A 13,743-nucleotide genomic window follows, 5' to 3' on the forward strand; every position below is an offset into this window, starting at 1 on the left:
CAGAAATACACTTAATGTGGTAAACGACTATTCTAGATATAAACGTCTGGTTTTTAATGGAAAACTTCTTTTTTTTGAATTTCTAAAAAAAAAAAAGAAAAAAAAAAAACAATTTGAGAATGAAATCAAAATTGTCAAATTTTGAGGAAAAACAATATTTTTGAGAAAAACAATAAAAGTTTTGAGACAAAAAATATAATTTTTAGAAAAAAAAAAACATTTTGAGAATGAAATTAAAATTCTGAGGAAAAAAAATTTAAATTTGAGAAAAACATTTACATTTTGAGAAATGTCCATATTTTTTTTTCAGAATGAAATAAAAATTTTGAGGAAAAAAAAATTTACATTTTGAAAAAAACATTTTAATTTAAAAAAAAAAAATTACATTTTGAAAAAAACCAAAAAATGTTGAAAAAAAAAATTAAATTTCGAAAAAAAAAATTAAATTTTGAAAAAAAGAAATTAAATTTTGAAAAAAAAATTTACATTTCGAAAAAAAAATGTACATTTCGAAAAAAAAATTACATTTCGAAAAAAAAATAATCATTAAATTTTTATTCTAGCTGCAAACGTCTGGTGTTTAATGGCATATGTACATAGGTGTTTTGAGGCCCATTTCCAGTGTCCAAATAATAATATTAAAATTAATAATAATAAATGTCATAGCAGAGTTAGATTTTCCTTATGTTTTCCCTTAACTGCCGAACCAGGAAGCTGCGTAATCCGGATGCTAACTTCAGCATCGTGATTCCGTTACCTGTAGATTCCGATCACTGTGTCTTCTACGGTCACTTTGGAGTGCGTTGTTTTCTGCCAAAATGACGTTGTTTTGTAGTGAGTTTTGAGAGTGGTGCATGATGGGAACTGTGCGATGTCAGCTTTACCAGATATGACAAATCCAAGAGGGGAATAAAGTGGATTAGCTGAGTTGTCTCTGTTTTACGGTAGTTTTTTATGGACTACGTGAACGAGCACGTGTTTTGAGTAAATGCAGGAATTAGATTACAATTTTTGATGGATTTTATTTTGCGGTTTCTGTTACTTAAAATAAACAAAATAGGGCTTTTTTATTAACTTATTTTATTTATTGGTTTATTGGTTTATTTCTCGAGCCCATTCTATGAATCCTTAAACTGTCTTTTCCAAGAAAAAGATATTATTGATTCTCATGATGACACAATTACACGATGAAAATGGAATATGATGAGTAACAGTTTGGTCTGCGGGAGCCAAAGAGACATTACTTTCATTCTTTTCTTTCTATCTTTCTTTCTTTCTTTCCTCCCTGACCTTCTACTATGGAGCGTGATGACAAGGACGGCTGATGCTGACCTTGACATTCAGGGCTGCTAAATGGTTTCTTCCACTGCCAGTCAGCAAAGACGCAGGGAAATCATCCACCACTTTGACGGGAAGGAACATCGGGCATTAATCTCCGCTCTCCACGTGAGTCCCAAACGTTGGACGACACAGATTACGCGGAAAAATGACAACTGGAATTAAGGGAATGTGTGTATTTGTACACAAAACAACATATATTTGGTTCTCTTGCCTTGTCGTAACCATATTTACATCAGTACACAGTCAAAAGTGCTCAGTGGAACAGCGAGTACATAAATAAATAAATTATATTAAAACATGTCAAAATTAACGCGTTAACGCAGGATGATTAATTTGTGGAATTAACCGTACATTCTTTTTTAACGCACTTTCTCACTTCCGTTCTCAATTCTGACTTTAAACTCAGAATTTCTCAATTTTGACTTTAAACTCAGAATTTTCAATTGAAACTCGGAATTTCTCAAATCTGACTTTCAACTCAGAATTATGACTTAAAACTCATAATGTTGACTTTACACTCAAAATTCTGACTTTATTCTCAGAATTTGAATTCTGACTTTAGACTCAGAATTTGAAATTCTGAATTCATTCTCAAAATTCGAATTCTGAATTTATTCTCAGAATTCTGACTTTAAAGTCAGAATTTCTCAATTCTGACTTTAAACTCAGAATTTTGAATTTAAACAGAATTCTGACTTTGAACTAATAATTTTGACTTTAAACTCAAAATTCTGACTCTATTCTCCTAAATTACTCAATTTTGACTTTACAGTCAGGATTTTGAATTCAAACTCAGAAGGCCACACACACAAAAGCTGCCTGTGTCGCTGCCTGTAAATGAATCAGAGCAAATTAATAACCACACTGAATGACTTTCACTGTCATAAAAACATAAAAAACGGGGTTTACATAACGCCTCTCAGGTTCCACAGGAGTAATTCCAACGGGCAAAGATGTTTTTTTTTTTTTTGTAGCCGCGAGGCACGCTCGGTGTTGATGTAGAGAATACCCGGCATTACAGTCAATCATCTGACGGCCTCGTCAATACCATAATAAAATAAAATAAAATCAACCCCAGCAGAGGCTGTGGATGTGTGAGTGAAAGAGAAGAGAGAGCTTATCTTTGAATATTATAACCGTGCCTTCTCTTTATTTGAGTCATTAAACACAAACTTCCAATGTCATCTTTTTTTTTTTTTTTTTTTTTTTTTTTAAAGCTCTAATCACATTCATCTGTTTAAACAGGGGCACGGAGAGAGAGAGAGAGCGACGGATGAAAGAGAGACTGTGGTGAGAGGGAGGCTAATGAGAGAGTTGGCAGTGTTTACTCAAGCTGTGGAAAGTGGGCACACACACACACACGCACACACACACACACACACACACACACACACACACACACACACACGCACAATGATAGAAGAAGTGGAGAGGAAGGCCAGCAGCGAGCGCCCATCTACACATAAATATTGTAAATTCCCAAATAATGGCCCTATTTACTTCGGCAGCGCACACGCGGCCAAGTCTTTATTCGAAACAGCCTCACGTTAGAGGCCACTCTTCCCCCCTTTTTTTATATATTTACTCATATTTTACTAAGTGCTGCTGCTGCTGCTGCCGCCGCGGCTGCTTTTAATCGTGCGCCGTAAAAAAATAAATAAAAATAAAACGACAAAAGGTGAATTCCCTTTCCTTTTTTTTAACCTCGGAAGTCAGAAAACCCCCCCGGGGAGAGCGACGTCACCTCCGAGCGGACTGCGGTAAAAAAATAAAATAAACGTGGACGCACGCAGGTTAGCCCTAGCCGATTAAACCTTCGCTAACCCAAACAGTGTCGCTGATAGAAAATTTGCTAACCTAAACAGCGTAGCAACATGTCCACATATTGAAAATCAGAAGTGCAATGTTTACAGTTGACTTAATGTGAAACAAATGAGATGAAAGTGTCCAAATAATGAGCTATTCTATACATCCACCAATAGACATACTTGCCAAATAATGAGCTATTCTATATATCCACGAACAGACAGACTGCCAAATTATAAGCTATTCTATACATCCACCAATAGACATACTTGCCAAATAGTGGGCTATTCTATACATCCACCAACACTGACTTGCCAAATAATGAGCTATAATATACATCCAGCAATATACATACTTGCCAAATAGTGGGCTATTCTATACATCCACCAACACTGACATGCAAAATAATGAACTATTCTCTGCATCCACCAACAGACAGACTGCCAAACTATAAGCTATTCTATACGTCCACCGATAGACAGACTTGCCAAATAATGAGCTATTCTATACATCCACCAACAGCCAGACTTGCCAAATAGTGGGCTATTCTATACATCCACCAACACTGACTTGCCAAATAGTGAGCTATAATATACATCCACCAATAGACATACTTGCCAAATAGTGGGCTACTCTATACATCCACCAACACTGACTTGCAAAATAATGAACTATTCTCTGCATCCACCAACATACTGCCAAATTATAAGCTATTCTATACATCCACCAATAGACAGACTTGCCAAATAATGAGCTATTCTATACATCCACCAACAGACAGACTTGCCAAATAATGAGCTATTCTATACATCCACGAACAGACAGACTGCCAAATTATAAGCTATTCTATACATCCACCAATAGACATACTTGCCAAATAGTGGACTATTCTATACATCCACCAACACTCACTTGCCAAATAAGCAACTTGTAAGAGCATCTTTGTCCGTGATGGCGTCCACTTTTATTGATTTGCAGCCGGTTGTCCTTGGTATCTTGGTTCAGATCAGTCATTTGTCTTTGGTGAGACAGAGGTCTTGAAATTCCCAGACATCTTTTGCTCAACTTTACTCGCTCATTGTTCTGCACGGAAAATCTCACGTCAACGGTCAGAGACAGAGACAGTCGACAGTGTCCACTAACACCAGCTAGTAATTATGACTCCACGTTTTTGTCCTGAGTAGGCCTCGTCTTTCTAAATCTAGGTGATTTTTTTTGCAAACTTTCAAGGATTAGCATTAGCATTAGCATTATTGGTATCCATATCAATATCATCCCATTTGCGTTAAGGCTTTTCTTGTCATTACGGTCCTCACAGAATTGTTATTACTTATATTTTCAAAGCTCCACGTCGTAGACATCGTAGTCTGCTTTGGCGGCACAAAATGGCGGCCACCTTAAAGCTTAAAGTCCATAAGAGGCCGATTGCAAGGCTTCAGAAACGAAAACTATTTCTATTTTGTAGTAAGTAATTATACACATATGACAACGTACTTATATTCAATTTCCGCCAACAAACTCTCTTGGATCTCAAATTGCACTTGGCGAGGAGACGTCGATCCAGTCATCGCAACGAGAGGCCGAGACGTTTTCGTCATTGGCGCCGGTCAACAATCCTGTCACCACCCGCTGATATATCGGGGTCATTCCGTGCTGTGGAAAAGTGTTGATTCCCCCCCCCCCCTCGAGTTTCCCCTCTTCAAACCTCTCTTCTTGTGTGTGTGTGTGTGTGTGTTAATTTTGAGGTCACGTTAAAGTTCCTCATACGATCGCGTTCCATCTCATCTGCGCATGAAGTCAAAAAAAGCCACCGCACGCCATCGGGTCGTCATGTGTTCGGATCGATGCGAGTCACGAGGCGCTAACCCCCCCCCCCCCCGCGCGTCGCCCTCGAACGCCCGGTCACTTTTCTCAGAGACCAGACTTTGGAAAACAGAGAGCGGCTGTTTTGGGCGCCCTCAGGGGGCAAATATTCAATTAACTGATGCGTAATCACTGTTCAAACATGTGATGATATACTTTTGACTTTAGTGCGGAAAGATAAGGCCTCGGAGATTAGACATCGGCGTTCAGCTCAATGGCATTGATGTTTCCCCTCTTTTTCTTTCTCGGATTAAAGGATGGGTCATGCACTTGTAAGTAAGTGTGTTCTTATAACACATTTGGACAAAAGGCCTTATTTTCCCCCTGGTTTCTCCAGTGGGCGGGGTCATCCTTAAAGGAATATTCAGGAATCTTTATTTAAAGTGAAGTTGTATAAGGTATTGACACGGACAGGGAAAAAACTATCATTTTAAATGTATACTTACAGGTCCAGTGTGTAAGTATAAGTGATATCAAATAGTGAAACTGCAAATATATTCCCCTACTAAATCTAAATACAGCTACAGACTGACTGCCAAATAATGAGCTATTCTATACATCCACTAACAGACTGACTGTCTAATGATGAGCGACTTCATACGTCCACCAACAGAGGGACTGCCAAATTATAAGCTATTCTATACATACACCAATAGATCGACTTGCCAAATAATGAGCTTTTCTACACATCCATCAACAGACTGACTGCCAAATAATGAGCTAACCTATACATCCACGAACAGACTGACTTGCCAAATAATGAGCTATTCTCTGCATCCACCAACAGACTGACTGCCAAATAATGAGCTATTCTATACATCCACTAACAGACTGACTGTCTAATGATGAGCTACTCCATACGTCCACCGACAGAGGGACTGCCAAATAATAAGTGATTCAATACATCCACCAACACTCTCTTGCCAAATAATGAGCTTTTCTACACATCCACCAACAGACAGACTGCCAAATAATGAGCTATAATATAAATCCACCAACAGACTGACTTGCCAAATAATAAGCTATTATATAAATCCACCAACAGACTGACTTGCCAAATAATGAGCTATTATATAAATCCACCAACAGACAAACAGACTGCCAAATTATAAGCTATTCTATACATCCACCAATAGACATACTTGCCAAATAGTGAGCTATTCTCTACATTCATCAACAGACAGACTGCTTAATTATAAGCTATTCTATACATCCACCAATAGACAGACTTGCCAAATAATGAGCAATTCTATACATCCACGAACAAACTTTCCAAATTATGAGCTATAATATAAATCCACCAACAGACATACTTGCCAAATAATGAGCTATTATATACATCCACCAACACTGACTTGCCAAATAATGAGCTATTCTCTGCATCCACCAACAGACAGACTTGCCAAATAATGAGCTATTCTATACATCCACCAACAGACGGACTTGCCAAATAATGAGCTGTTCTATACCTCCACCAAATGGTCCTCTCCTGCACCAAACGCCATATGGAAAATCTAAGTTTTTAGCCTGTAGAGACATGTGGTCTACTGTGGTTTACTGTGGTCTACTGTGGTCTATGACTGCGTCATTTGATACATTCAAAATACATTTAAAACAGGGATTTCAATCACAAAACAACATATTTCAACTTCCTGATGGAGGCAGTAGTGGATCAACAGCTTCTGTGCGCTGCGGTGTACAATCGCCATTCGTTCATCACTGTCCTAGCTGCTCTTTTATTTACTCCTCACCGCCTGAAGGCCAACACGTCGTCCACACGAGTCTTCTGCAGTGTCCTGTAAGTGCCCTCGTCTGCCGACGACCGTGCGCGTCTGCGATGGCACTCGCGTCGCCCCCTGTATGGACGTCCGCACGCGCGCCATAAATATACATGTATTTATATATGCGCGAGTGCGCAAACCTGGCACGCACGCGCGCCCATACATATTGACTTTGAAAATGTATTCAAACGGAATCAAAGGCGGGGTCAAGTATCCACACAGGACGTGCCAGACTGATGGACACCCTCGTTTGCGTAAGAATGGAAGTGTTTAAACGCAACACGGGCGGCCTTGAAAGTCGCCTGAAAGCCGCGCCGCTAACCTCTCCACTGCTGCTGCTGCTCGGCCACTACCGGGCCACGTATAATAAACGCGTGAAAGATTAAGTGTTGCGGGGCCCTTTATCATACCACACACATACTATATATATATATGAAAACACATCTGCCTGTACCTGCAGCAGCCCTCTTTTTGCACTCTCATCTGCATATCCCTTGCTCTGCACTATAAATTTTCCGGGGCAGAAAAAACGGTGCACTCGCGCCTCCATAAATCTCCTCCCTTGTCACCTTCAAATTACAGAGATTTATTCACACCAGAACAGACCCGAACAGTCGAGAGAACAAGGCAGAGCGAGAGGACGGAGGAGAGGAGGGAAAAAAACCACTCTGTCTTTTTATGACCTGGCGCGGTCGTCGCCGCGGCGTTTACCGTGGACGTGGAGAGTGGAGGCGTGTGCGCGTGGATCAATGTACATAAATGTGATGTTTTAGTGCATGGGATTAATTGTGTCTGTGTAAAACATGTGCTGGTGTTTGTGTGTCTTTTGGATTATGCATCGGAAACCATAAGGTGAGCTATAATGTAGTGTTTGACTCGGCTGAAGGAAGTACGTACGAGAATGACAATACTATCAGGAGTAGAAATACTAACATTCGGGGTGGTTTACTTCCAGTTTACTACCATTAAAGCGGAACTAGACCGGAAGTTCCTATTATCGCTGTTTTTTTTAGTGTGTATCTGCGTCATTACCTTGTTTACGAAGCCCTGACGGTTCGAAACAAACAGTTCAGCCACTGCTGAGAACGCTGTGTTTTATTGTAATCTCGGGGCTCAACGAGATCACTGAAAATCCCGTAATAGTTACGTAAGCAGCGGTTCTCCTGAACAGCAGATCCTCCTGCTCCGGGCACTAGTCCGGGCACATCCGGTTGCGTACATTGAACCGCAGAAGAAGAATAACGTCCGTTGTGGAGGTGTTTCACGAGCGACAGTGTCTTCTGACTCCGGGTCTGACTCCGGGTCAAAGGTCGTCAAAGGGACTGCGGCGGGGAGTCGTGAAGAAGCTATTTTTAAACACTGTTAAAACAATGTTTTGATGATGAGTAGCAGTGCATCCGCCGTTCCAGAGGGGGGCGCTGCGCTTCTGAGAACGGATGTGCTGGATAGTACAGGCCAATCACAAGACTCTGTCTTCTGGGGGTGAAAGTTCACTCTGAAATATCGCAGCAGAAAAACAGCGTCAGAAAAGACAGATGTCTATCGGCTAGTTTACAGCAACTAGGAGGTTTTTGAGCATAAAAACGAGTTGATATATGTAAGTAGACCTCCATAACTAACATTTATGTGCAACAGGACCACTCTATGTGACCTTTAAGAAAGTGTATAATTGCTTTAATTTAAGTATTTTTATGTACTTCTGCAAGGGCTGTGCTTTCCAGAATCGGCCATCTTGTGTTCCGTCCGGCTCTACAAACCAACATTGGACTAATTTCGTACGAGTCAACCGATGTTATCCATCATTTGTGCGATAACAAAATAATCCTTGTGCGCTTATTTATTCTCTGCTGCCGCAGTAAATAATTAGGTTTTTCTTATAACTCTGTGGGTTTGACAGCAAAAATGACATTTTGACTTAATACATGGCACACGTGACATTATTAGTCACTTTTAATATTTCATGTTAAGTGTATGTATATATTATAACCTGTCACTAATAATGACAATCCTGTGTGTTCTCTTAATTGTGATGGAACAAGCGTATTTTTCAATATTTTTTTTAATTCCCACATGCATTATCTTCTACTTTTTTAATATCTGTACCGGACTAATAAAGGATTATCTAATCCAATCAAATTATCAAGTTATGCTTGACTTTAGTACATGAGTTCAACTTTAATTAAAAGACACTCGGGTTTCGCTTTAATGAAATAAGTAAGTGACACAAAAAGACAAGAAAATGTGAACAAATACAAATCTATTCTTAGTTGTAATTATACCTGAGATAGTATATCAGGAATTTCTGACAACTTTCATACAGTGTCTTAATTAAATGGCTACAATAATGCTGCCTTCCATATGGTGACAACTATTTCCGACTTAAATTCCGATTCCAACAAATCGTACATTTAGCAACCAGACATCGCGATAAAACTCAACATTCACAACTGTAATTCGGACAATTGAAGCGAGAAAATAAGTCTATTTTGTTCGCATTTGCTAAGAAACTGTGCGTAAATTGAGTCACTAAAAATGCGAAATTTTGTGGCAAATATACTTCAATGTCGTCTGCGTAACAAGTGATTGGAAATGGTGAAATGGAATGCAGCACAATCGTACACATATATCAACCAGATATTGCGATAAAACTCAATATTCAGGACTCAAATTCAGACGATTGAAGCGAGAAAATAAGTCTATTTCGTTTGCAATTGCTAAGAAATATCTGTAAATTGAGTGCCTGAAGTTCGACATTATTTGCTTCTTGTAAATATACTTCAATGTCGTCTGCGTAACGAGTGATGCAACAAGATCACGTAGACATTTCTGCCTCCCATGTGTGGTCAAAACTTGGACATCTTCGTGACGATGTAAATGGTACGCAGTACAAGTACGTGAGTTCAACAAATTGTACGCATATCAACCAGACATTGCGATAAAACTCAATATTCAGAACTCAAATTCAGACATTTGACGCTTGAGAATAAGGCTATTTCGTTTGCATTTGCTTAAAAATATCTGTAAATTAAGTAACTATGAAGGTCGGCATTATTTGCGTCTTGTAAATATACTTTAATGTCGTCTGCGTAACGAGTGATGCAACAACATCACATAGACATTTCTGCCTCACATTTGTGGTCGAAACTCGGACTTCCTCGTGACGATGTAAATGGAACGCAGTACAAGTACGTGAGTTCAACAAATTGTACACATACCACGTACATCAACCAGACATTGCTATAAAACTCAACATTCATAACTCAAATTCAGACAATTGAAGCTTGAGAATAAGACTTATTCATCTTAAAATTGAGTGACTATGAAGTTCGACATTATTTCCTTCTTGTAAATATACTTCAATGTCGTCTGCGTAACGAGTGATGCAACAACATCACATAGACATTTCTGCCTCACATTTGTGGTCGAAACTCGGACTTCCTCGTGACAATGTAAATGGAACGCAGTACAAGTACGCGAGTTCAACGAATCGTACGCACATCAACTAGATATTGCGATAAAACTCAATATACAGAACTCAAATTCATTCAATTGACGCTTGAGAATACAACTTTTTCATTTGCATTTGCTGTAAAATAAAATTGAGTGACTATGAAGTTCGACATTATTTGCGTCTTGTAAATATACTTTAATGTCGTCTGCGTAACAAGTGATGCAACAATATCACGTAGAAATTTCTGCCTCCCATTTGTGGTCAAAACTTGGAATTTCCAACCTTCCATTTTTTAGGTTGTGACTTGGTTTATCCCAACTCGTCTGCGTAACAAGTGGTCGGAAATGGTGAAATGGAACGCAGCACAATCGTACACATATATCAACCAGATATTGCGATAAAACTCAATATTCAGGACTCAAATTCAGACAATTTCTGCCTCACATTTGTGGTCGAAACTCGGACCTCCTCGTGACGATGTAAATGGAACGCAGCACAAGTACGCGAGTTCAACAAAACGTACACATATCAACCAGACATTGTGATAAAACTCAATATACAGAACTCAAATTCAGACAATTGAAGCTTGAGAATAGGTCTATTTCGTTTTGTATTTGCTGTAAAATATAATTGAGTGACTATGAAGTTCGACATTATTTCCTTCTTGTAAATATACTTTAATGTCGTCTGCGTAACAAGTGATGCAACAATATCACGTAGAACAAAAATGAATTTAAAAAATACATTCCTTCTTTCAAAAATCTTTAATATTATGACTTTCTTCAATGCTTCCCTTTCGGCTCGCATTTGCGTCGTCCTGTCCTTGACGTCCTTTCACGGTTTCCCAACGGTTTTGACCGCACGCAAATGTCTCGATCTGCCGTCTTTGGTCTGGACTCGGACCTCCCCCCCCCCGGTGGGGGCCAAAGGTTCCACCTTCGCCTCGTCTTTCAAAAAACCCCGCGGCATTGAAAAGACAAAGCGAGTCGAGAAATCAAGCCTCTGCTGCGGCGTCGGCACACGTGTAAACACATCACAGCTTTTAGAAGTGTTTTCTTTTTTTCACCGAAGAATGGAAATGCTACCACCGTGACGAAGGTCAAGGAATGTTTCCCCCCCCCTTCACACCCTCCACCCTCCAACAAAGATGAGCGTGCATTTCAATGAACGCAAGCTCTCCCCGATGCAAACGTCAACGCTTCTGTTTATTTTCCGTCTTAATTCAATCCCTGTTTTGCGAGAGAGCCTTGAGGTTGCACTCCACACTTTTATCACCACTTCACTCACAAAGTGGCATTTTTTCCCGCTCTTTGCCGCTGAATAGCCGCCGCCGCCGCCGCCGCCGGCGAAACCACACAAAGTCTTGAGCAAACAACAAAAATGGAAGGCGCGCTTCTCCTCATCCGAGTCGAGTTCCGCTGCCACCGACGTGTCAACGCAGTCAAGGTTTGCGTCGGGTCGTACAATGCGAGACTGAGATTCATTCAGTGCAATTTTTTTCTCTAAATGAATTACCATGCGCGGCTACAAACGCCTGCACTTATTATCAAACGGAATGGAGGTGAGCGCACACTGGTGTCAGCCACAGTGCAATGTGCTTGTACCTTCAATCGTCGACGCTGGATAATAGTTAAGAGGCTTTATCGGTGTATTTGTTCAGCCTCAATGACTCTTTCATCCAAATGACACTTTAGCGACACCTCCCTCCCCTCGACGACGCCGAGCTGCGCAAGGAAGAATCACGAGTGTCGGTCTTCAATAAAGAAAAGGAGAGGAAGAAGAAAATAGATCTGAAGCTAAGTGCTTTTTTAAAAATATATATATATATTATGTGAAAAATATAGTTCTTTTAATTTATCCAGTTTTAAATGACATTTAATAAAGACACAGCTTCTGAGGAATGCATTATTATGCCAGTAAATGTCCGAGGCTTCGTACATGAGGACATGACTTTTATTCTGACACTTTACAGTAGGGAAATTAAAGGTCACCCGTTCGATTTTTGGCCACTAGAAGCTGCTATGGAGTAGTTTATATCAAGTAAATGAATGAATAAATGCAGTAAAACATTTAATTTGGACATGCGACAGCCAATAGTTGGGAAGTACGGGGTAAGATACCAAGAAATTGAGCTATGCCGCATCAAAATGCAAAATAACACAACAGCCCACTGGGGGGCGCTACAGCAATAACTGGCAAATTAATTAAAGCTAGAAAGTGTATATTTCTGTCAAAAAATACAGTTGTTGAAACTTGAAAAAAGTTTGGAAATTACGTTTATGGGGGAAAAAAATCAATATAATGTTGAATTTTTTTCAGGTTTTAAAATTTTTGGCAACATTTTCACGGGTAATAAAGCCACCAAACATGATCATTAATGAAAGCAAAAAGACAGTGTTTTTGACACAAATACGATACTAATTGTAGTATTTCCATATTATATTTGATTAAATTCTGATTCATCATCCCAGGGCCTAATAATTATTATAATCAAATTGTCCTTGAAATGTATTTTATGGGAATTATTGTAAAAAAAAAGGGTGAAAATTACAAAAATAAATTATTAAACTTTGATATATATATACATATATATATATATGTATATATATATAAGACTGACTCATTTAAAGTGGAAAAAATATGAATATATCATGTTTTTACAGCAGTTTTTGGGAAGGTCACATTTTTGGCCACTAGGAACAAATAAGTAAGTTTTTTAAGGGTTAATTATGTGAATTCTTATGTAATATATGTAAAATATCTTTAGTGATCTTCGTATGTGATATCATTTGTTTCTTTCCGACATCCCTGAATTCAAACGTCCGTTTGCAGTGTTTTCAGTTTTATCAACTTCCTGTGTTTCTGTTACATAATCCTCACACACACACACACACACACACACACACACACTGCCGGGCTTTGACTCGTGGGATTTTACGCCTTTTTGTTTCTCATTTTCCGCCAATTATCTTACGGACATAAACCTAGACGCAGACACGGAGACTAACGAGGAGCAAACAGACACTCGTTTGTCTTCGTACGACTTGAAATTATCATATTACGAACACATTTTCAAAGAGTTTAATGATTTGTTTCGGGGTCAAAACGGCCTCACATATCGAGGGCGTTGATGTTGATCTTCAACGGATGAGAATGTAGTTAAAAAGTTCAATGTAACTTTTCACATTTTTAACAGTTTTTTTAGGGAGACCTTGTCATGTCAGGTCGGACAATCGATGATTCCTCCTTCTGGCATTAGCGGCTCGGTCGATACCATTGATCGGAAACAAGTGGGGGGCGACTTCGGGAGTTAATTCACTTGGCTAATTTGCGAGCGACTGTCCATACTTGATGGGGTTTTGGCATCACAAGGCCACGTCCTTATAATTTCCTTATTAGAAGTGAAATATTAAAAGGGGGAGGGGTTATATATTATTTATATTTGCAGAAAGACTTAGATCAACCAAGTTAAAAACATTGTCATTAGCGCAGAAAAGGAAG

The sequence above is a fragment of the Microchirus variegatus genome (assembly GCF_963457635.1).
Source record: "Microchirus variegatus genome assembly, chromosome: 11".
NCBI lineage: Eukaryota > Metazoa > Chordata > Actinopteri > Pleuronectiformes > Soleidae > Microchirus > Microchirus variegatus.